This window comes from Canis lupus, chromosome 35, assembly GCF_003254725.2.
Source record: "Canis lupus dingo isolate Sandy chromosome 35, ASM325472v2, whole genome shotgun sequence".
Classification (NCBI taxonomy): domain Eukaryota; kingdom Metazoa; phylum Chordata; class Mammalia; order Carnivora; family Canidae; genus Canis; species Canis lupus.
In genome coordinates this window covers 14,129,425-14,137,131 of record NC_064277.1, presented here as the reverse complement: position 1 = coordinate 14,137,131, position 7,707 = coordinate 14,129,425, and the positions used below count along the sequence as shown (strand labels likewise).

Genomic DNA, 7,707 nt, shown 5'->3' with positions numbered 1-7,707 from the left:
CCTTATTAGAGGGGGAGATTAGGACATGGACACACACAGAGGGAAGACCAGGGAAGGACACAGGGAGTAGATGGGCATCTTAGTAGAGGCCTATATTGCATTAGGGGAAAATCAACCCCGCCAACACCTTGACCTTTGACTTTCAGCCTCTAGAACTATAAGAGAGTACATTTCTGTTGTATAAGCCCCCTGGACCGTGCTGCTTTGTTACAGCACCTCTAGCAGACTTAAATAGAGGGGGACAGGTTCAGACACATGAAATGAGCCTTTGAAGGTACTATGTCCACCAATGGGGCTCCAGATCCAGCACCCTAAAATCCTTAGTCCTGGTCGGGTCTTCATCTCACTTCGTGATGTTATACTGCATTTGTTATGGAAAGGACCACAGTAGGCTACTTCATTTACAAATTCAGTTTAATTGGCACCTCAGTGGTGGTGCCAATTCTTTGCCATTTTCTGCAACACCAAGGGAGACTTTTTCTAAGCTATTTTTTTTTTAGCTGCAAAGATGACAAATGTTATCAATGATATCCAACCAGAGTATATTTTCATCCCTTTTCTTCCCGTCAAGATAAGCCAGAAGTATTTGTTGCCAGAAACGGAAAACAGCTTGCTCATCAGCCAGATGATCGCAGTGTTCAAAAGTTCTACTCGTTTGCCATGTGTGAAAAGTTAAGAATCGAAAACAGACAGGCTTACTCTGCTTAAACTGTGGGTTCTGTGAAGCAAGAAAAAGAGATATTTGGATACTCTAAGAATTGTGGAGAAGGTTTTCAGTGGCAAAGCGAGGGTCGTTTTTTTCAAATTGCTCTGAGGTGGGACCCATCGGTTGATTTGATAGTGGTTGTGGCCCTAAGTGTAGTATGGGCCATTCATCAACTGGATGGAAGATGAGTCTGAAATGATCAACCACAGCAAGCTACCTTTGTGTTCTAGAACAGATCCCAATGTCCTACATGATCGTGGCTCTAGTCATACTGTCTGAAACAGAATCTTCTAGGCACTTCAGTTAGACTTTCTAATTATCTTGATGGAGATCTCCATGAGTTCTTAGTAGAAGTCAGAAGTGTACAGTAGAGCTGGGCTTCGTTAGAAACAGCCTGCAGATGACAGGTTTGGATCGTTCCATTACTTCCCCACCCATGAGGTACTAAGGGGTATTTGTCGAATTTTTGTGAGATTGAGTTAAATTGCCCAGTTATCAACCCCTTATTATTATAAGGCTTTGTGTTTGCTGAGTGATTTCTGATCATTTTTATTAGTCTCTCTTGGTAACTGCTTAAGAGACTTTTTGATAATTAAGAGAGCCATTTTAAGAACTAGAAATGCAGGCTTACAGAGGTCAAATGATTAACTCAAATTGACCAGAGAGGGGGGGGAAAAAAAGCAAAACAAAGAAAACCCCTGAAGAAAAATCAGAGTTCACACTTAGGGCTCTAATTACCGTTCTGTAGGTTTCTGGAAGCTCGGCACAATCACATTCCGCTTTATTTATGTCCTTAGAAGTTATTTGCATTTCAACACTTAGATTTCCTCCTGTACTTGATTCTTCGAGGTCTTGGAAGTTAAAACGAACTCAAGGATTTGGCTACCTAAGAGGGGAAAACAAAAAGCCAAAAAACAACACCTGCCCTCCTTCTTTTTTGTGAAGGATGGCTCAAAATGGGAGCAAAATAAGTAAGTTCTCACGGGAAGACAATTGCATTGAGCTCCACTCCCCATCGGTAGATTCAGGCCTGCCAATTTGTTTTTTAAGGGTGGGTGTTTTTAGCAGCAGGGAATTCTGGTTGGCTGGAGGCAAGAGAATGAACTGGAGGAGGGGGACGAAGACAGAAACTCTCAGGTGCACACAAAACGCGCTGCCCTGTGTACTTTCTCCCTCTCCGTTTGAGTCAGCTCCATCTCGCCTCACCCACTGCAGGCCTTTCTCGGGGTCTCAGGTTTTGAGTTGACTGGGCGCTCAGCAGTAGGCCGCAACTCCTCTTCAGATGAAAGGACAAATCAGAAGGTACCTATTACAGGGCTGTGAGCAGAGAGACAAAGGCCTGGCTGCTGACACCCTCCCACTAACTTGGGTTTTAATGGTGGGTTTAATTTCCTCGTGCTAGCTGAAAGAAAGGGAAAAAAGTGAGCGGAAAGAGCCAGGCTGTGGGTAGTGGCGGCGGTGGGGAAGCGACAGCTGTTGTATTCATGGTTAATCAGGTGTGTCTGTCTTTGTGTGGCATCTGTCTGCTACTGTTGCCGGGCCACATGTGAAAGGGGACGGAGGGGAAGGGGCCATTCATGTTCAAAGCCAGCAGCACTGACCTCTGCTTCGTGCTCCTCGGGGTAGGCAAGCTTGTCTATTTAACTTTCCCCATTATAGGAAGCTGTAATTCTACTCGATTAGCCCACCCTAACCATTTTGGCCTGACAGACGCAAGCTGCATCCAAAATGCCATAAATCTGCCTGGAGAAGGAGGACTCTTCCCTCCTCTCATGCTTTTCCTTTGGGATCCTGTTTGATTTGTCAAACCAGAGAAAGCCTTTGGAAAGAGAGAGAAAAATGAGAACCAGGGTGAGTTGGCTCACCTTCCATCTTAAACTGACCTACCCACTGGACGTACACTCTCTCTCACAAGCATCAGGAGCAGTAGGGCTTCCCCCCATCATGACTAGAACAGCCTCTGTCTCCAGATCTGTTGGCCTCATGAGTCCCCCACAGGCGTGGTGTGTGGGGCAGGCCCCAGCTAACCCCCTGGCACCCCCTCCCCTGGCTTCCTTCGGGTCCATGTGCCCCCTCTGCCCGTGTACAGAGGGCCAATGGGGGAGCACGGGGTGGGGGGCGCTTCCACCGCCTCTGAGCCAGCTCTGCTCTGTACATACTGCTAGCCCCCCTCTGCCAGGCAGGACTCTTCTCTGGCACGTGTAGAAACAGCTGAAATGCAAACAGTGCCCATTCTCCACATCTCCATTCATGAGACTGCATGAAGGCTCAGCATCCAGGAGTTAAAGGACTTCTCCAGTGAGAGCCTTCAAACTGACACCCCCTACCAGTGGTTTTAGGGGCTCTATCTCACCCTCTTGGAGGCACTTTGTTTCTAGTCCTTCTGCTTCTTGCGGTAATGATAGTGACCTGCATTTTTTAAGACCAAAGAGGTCTGGCTCAAATTTTGACTTTCCTTAAGAACCAGCCACAACAGACTTTGCCCGCAGAGCTTGCCACTTGCAAATCTATTTTGGTTTAAGCCACTTTTCAATATAGGAACTAGTTGTTACCCCATTGTGTTAACTTTTCTTGTGGGGAGGCTGGATTTGGGCTCTACTGACACTGCTTTTGGTGTGTATATACACCTACTACACAAAAATATGTTAAAAAATATGTATCTCTGTATATCTCTATTATCGATTATCTATCTATCTATCTATCTATCATCATCATCATCATCATCATCTATCTATTTACCTATCTATCTATCAATCATCTATCTCTTTAAAATCAAAATTGTGGGATCCCTGGGTGGTGCAGTGGTTTAGCGCCTGCCTTTGGCCCAGGGCGCGATCCTGGAGACCCGGGATCGAATCCCACGTCGGGCTCCCGGTGCATGGAGCCTGCTTCTCCCTCTGCCTGTGTCTCTGCCTCTCTCTCTCTCTCTCTCTCTCTGTGTGTGTGACTATCATAAATAAATAAAAGTTTAAAAAAAATCAAAATTGTTACCTTCGCGGAGTGTTGGTTATCATCACAGCGAGTTTGCCCAATAAGCCTGTGCTGATTGCCATGGCTGTATTATTGAGCTGCAGCTCTGGGATTAGGAAGCTTCTGTTTTGCTGATGTTGACGGATTTTGGAAAACTATTCCACTGCCCTTTTCCCTCTGGTAAGCCCTGGATCTCCACATTTCAGTGACATCAATAGGCAAAGGTGAAGCTCGAAATAAAAGCCCAGCACTCTGCTAGGCTCTTTGAGGCTTTCGGGAACTCATCATCTCGTAAGAGGCCAAGAATCGTATGAATGAAGCAAGTGATAACAAAGGAGGGCTGGAAAATTCCCTAATGACTTAAAAAAAATCAAAGCCAAATTTATATCCAGAAAAGTGCACAAATCCTAATTGTACAGCTCGATGGATTCTCACAAAGTAAACATACTCATGTAATCACCACCCAGATCAAAAAACAATATTACTGCAGCTGGAAGCTTCTTAAATTTCTACCTATGTAGGAACCCTATTACGTATAAAACCATTCTTCTGCAGCACAATTTGGGACTGAGATTTAGTCTTGATCATGCGGCTGTAACAGGTCAGAGATGGGAAGTTTCCTATTATCTGGAAGGGATTTGCTCAGGGCAGGATTTTAATGCGACCCAGGCAGGGATTCTGAGGTTGGACTTTAGGGGGTCCAGGTGGGCTTGATGTGTGGTGCTTTTGGCTCCAGGGGAGGATGTAGGCTGTTTTGGCATCCCTTTTTAAAACACTGTGGTAAAATATACACAGTATAGACATTACCATCTTACGCAGAAAGATGTACAACCCTACCCCAGAACTTTTCTCATCTTGCAAATTGAAACTCTACGCTCATCAAACAATGACACTCCCCGCCCCTTTGCCCTAGACCCTGGGAAGCACCATTCTACTTTCTGTCTCTACGAATTTTATGGCTCAAATGACCTCATATAAGTGGAATTATTTAGCATTTGTCCTCTTGTGACCAGCTTATTTCAGTGAGTGTAATATCCTGAAGGTTCATCCATATTGTAGCATGCAACAGAATTTCCTTGCTTTTTAAGGTCAAATAATATTGTATGTATTGAGTAATAATGGATATACCTCATTTTGTTTATCCATTCATCGGTCAATGGGCACTTGAGTTGCTTCTGGCTTTTGGCTGTTGTGAACAGTGTTAGAGCCTGTGGTAATTCTGTCTTTAATTTTTTGAGGAACTGACATATTATTTTTCATATGCCCTGGTGTCCTTTTCACCTGGTCTGCTTCTTGCTGACTAGCCTCCCAGGTGGCATAAGCAGGAGCCAGATGTGTGGACTAAGGTGGTGGCCGTTGTTAGGATAGAGGTCTAGACTCTGTGTGAACCTGCCTAGAGAATTTAGACCAATTGACTCAGGTGGGCTGGAGACAAGGCCGTCGTGGTGGGTATTTGGAGACTTCAGGAAAGAGAGAGGGATTTGCACAAAGACAAATACTTTCTGCTTTAATTTGTGGGGGAGTCAGGGCTTCAGGAGGTTCTTGGTGGCTTGGTATTCTGAGGCCTAATTCCTGTTCAGGGGATCACCTCTACAACTTCTTCGGGGCTTTTGGTGTGAAAGTTGGAATATTTATAGAATAGATGGAGAAGAAGAGGAAGGGATATGGTGGACCACAAAATAATTGTGGAAGCCATATGCTTTTTGCCTGACAGATTGTGGGGATAGGGGAGCTACATGAATGAAAAGATACTCCTTGGAAATATGAGAGCTGTGATGTGAGTGTAGTGCTGGCTCCTAATGCCAGAAACACCTACGTATTGAATATTTGGGGGCATCTTCCAATAATTGTATTTCCCTTTTTTAAATCTTGATGCTTAATTGCTAGGGTCAGCCTGATGTTGGTACCTGTTTGAAGGATATAATGTGTGGGTCACCAAGGTAAGAGCTTTCAGGGCTGTAGATTTGGGGGACTCATTATTATTGCTAAAAGAATATCCTGCTTCTTTCAAATCCTTTTGCTTTGGCCTCCTCCCATTTCATCATGAAAAAAACTTCAGTCATAGTACATATTTTTTCTTAATTTAATAATATATGGTTACCACCTAAAGTGTTTAAAGGGAAAAAAAATGTACCCAACCCCAAAGGATAACCGTTTTATTTAATGGCTTGTTTGCTTTTCTTCCGGGATGTTCTGTATACATTAGGCACATACATATATACACACAAATGCTTAAGGTACACAGTTTAGTTTCTACTACTTAGAACCTAAACACGACTATTTCATATAAATATATAGACAATACATTTATGCAACTCTTTACCATTATAAACTGCTTTCATTTGACCCAAGATTATTTAAAATTGTTATTATTCTCATTTAACAGAAAAGAGGCTGGAGAGATTAAGATACTTGTCCAAATATTTACTACATGTTGGAAATCAGAGTTGGGATGAGAATCCAGGTCTTTGAAGTAAGCACCATCCCCCCATCTTTCTTCTCTGTCATAGGATCTGTATTGATTCATGGAGTCCAGATACCACCTTGCAGAAAGGTTCAGAGAAGCTACCCACACACCACCTTCATTAAACTTACTAATTTCTATCTCTCCATGGTGACAATTTATAAAACACTTTATCTTATACTTGTGGGTACACTGAATGCATTTAAATATAAATAAGATAAAATAAGAATCGAGGCTATTGGAAGAGGCATAACTCCAATAGAATCTTAGAGAAGACAACTATTGGGCAGGAAAATATTTTTTATATTCGTGGGTATGTTGACACCAGCTTATTTATGAAGTTGCTTTGATAACGCATGTGGCTTAAACGTTTTTGTAGGGATTTGTAAGAGGGAAAATGGAGTGATCTTCTGGTTCAGCTAAGTTTTAGGTCAAATGGCAAAAAGCTCGTGATCTGCCTTTTTGATACAGAACAATAACTATTTTCTTCCTGTTGACTTTATTCTTTTTAAGTATATAAGTTAATGAGGAACCATTTACCTAAAGATATAGTCTCTTATCAAGTACACACTGAGAACATGGCCATAGATGTTGAACGGTGACAGAAGTGCTTCTGGGATTTTGGAGGTGAATTCTCTTAACTTTTTTGTTTCACAATAGCTGTATGGGGAATTGTTGATGGTTCACGTCTTATTTCCTTTTGTTATAAAATTTTCATAGTTTGCAAAACTAAAAGTTATGAGCTTTGTGTCCTTTATTTGCTACTCCCTGTGAGAAAGGTTAAGATAGAGAAAAAAGATTCAGTAATGGCCATGTTGGTGAATAATGCTGCGGGTAACAGATAAATAGGAAGAGGGAGGAAAAAGCTTCCAGTCCTGTACTGCTTAGGACTAGATTCAACTTTCCAGGGGCCAGAAATGTAACAGTGACATTAAAAAAGATAAAAGCTAATTTCTGTCTCACATAAAAGATGTTCAGACTTCTCAGCCCAGGGTTGGTCTGGTTCCCCTATGAGGTTCTCAGATACAAAGTTTCCTTATAGTTCATTCACCTGTCATCCTTAGGATCCAGCTTTTGTCTTTATGGTCTTTATGATCCAATGTGGTTGCTAGGGCTCCAGCCATCATATCTGTGTTCCTTTTAAAGAGCAGGAACTTCCCCAAAATTCTATGTAATATTTCTGCTTGTATTTCATTGTATGAAAGTTCATCATATGTTTACATATGACAGGCAGGCTGGGGAATATAATATCTATTATGGATGGCAAGAAACTGAGATAAAAATTGAGGTTCTGTTATTAAAAAAAGGAGAAATAGATATTATGAGGAGAGCAGCATTCTTTGACACAGTCTACCCATTTTGTTCCCCAAACAAAAAAAAAAACCAAAAAAACAAAAAAATAAACGTGCCTTTCTTCTGTCTGGATTGTGATTATAATAAAAGGAGCTTCAGAGACATCTTGGACCAAGATGTAAACCCGGGAATGAAGGCCATACACAGTAGAACAATAAGACTCAAGGCACATGAGTCCCTGGTGCTGTGGAGCTGTGGACAGATGACCTCTAGA

The 7,707-nt window shown here is 42.4% G+C and overlaps 1 long non-coding RNA gene across 4 annotated transcripts; it reads right to left on the bottom strand.

Annotated features, from left to right (window-relative positions):
* Positions 1-396: 396 nt before the first annotated feature.
* On the bottom strand, positions 397-7,290 carry LOC112657959 (uncharacterized). Of its 4 annotated transcripts, XR_003135397.2 has the most exons (6): positions 7,104-7,245; positions 6,681-6,908; positions 3,698-4,035; positions 1,445-1,592; positions 924-1,100; positions 397-718 (listed from the first exon to the last, which is right to left on the bottom strand). It is a non-coding gene; the product is annotated as an uncharacterized LOC112657959 (long non-coding RNA). The 4 variants fall into 4 exon arrangements; XR_003135396.3 differs by having other exon boundaries at positions 397-1,100; positions 7,192-7,290; XR_003135395.2 differs by having other exon boundaries at positions 397-1,100.
* Positions 7,291-7,707: the final 417 nt, after the last annotated feature.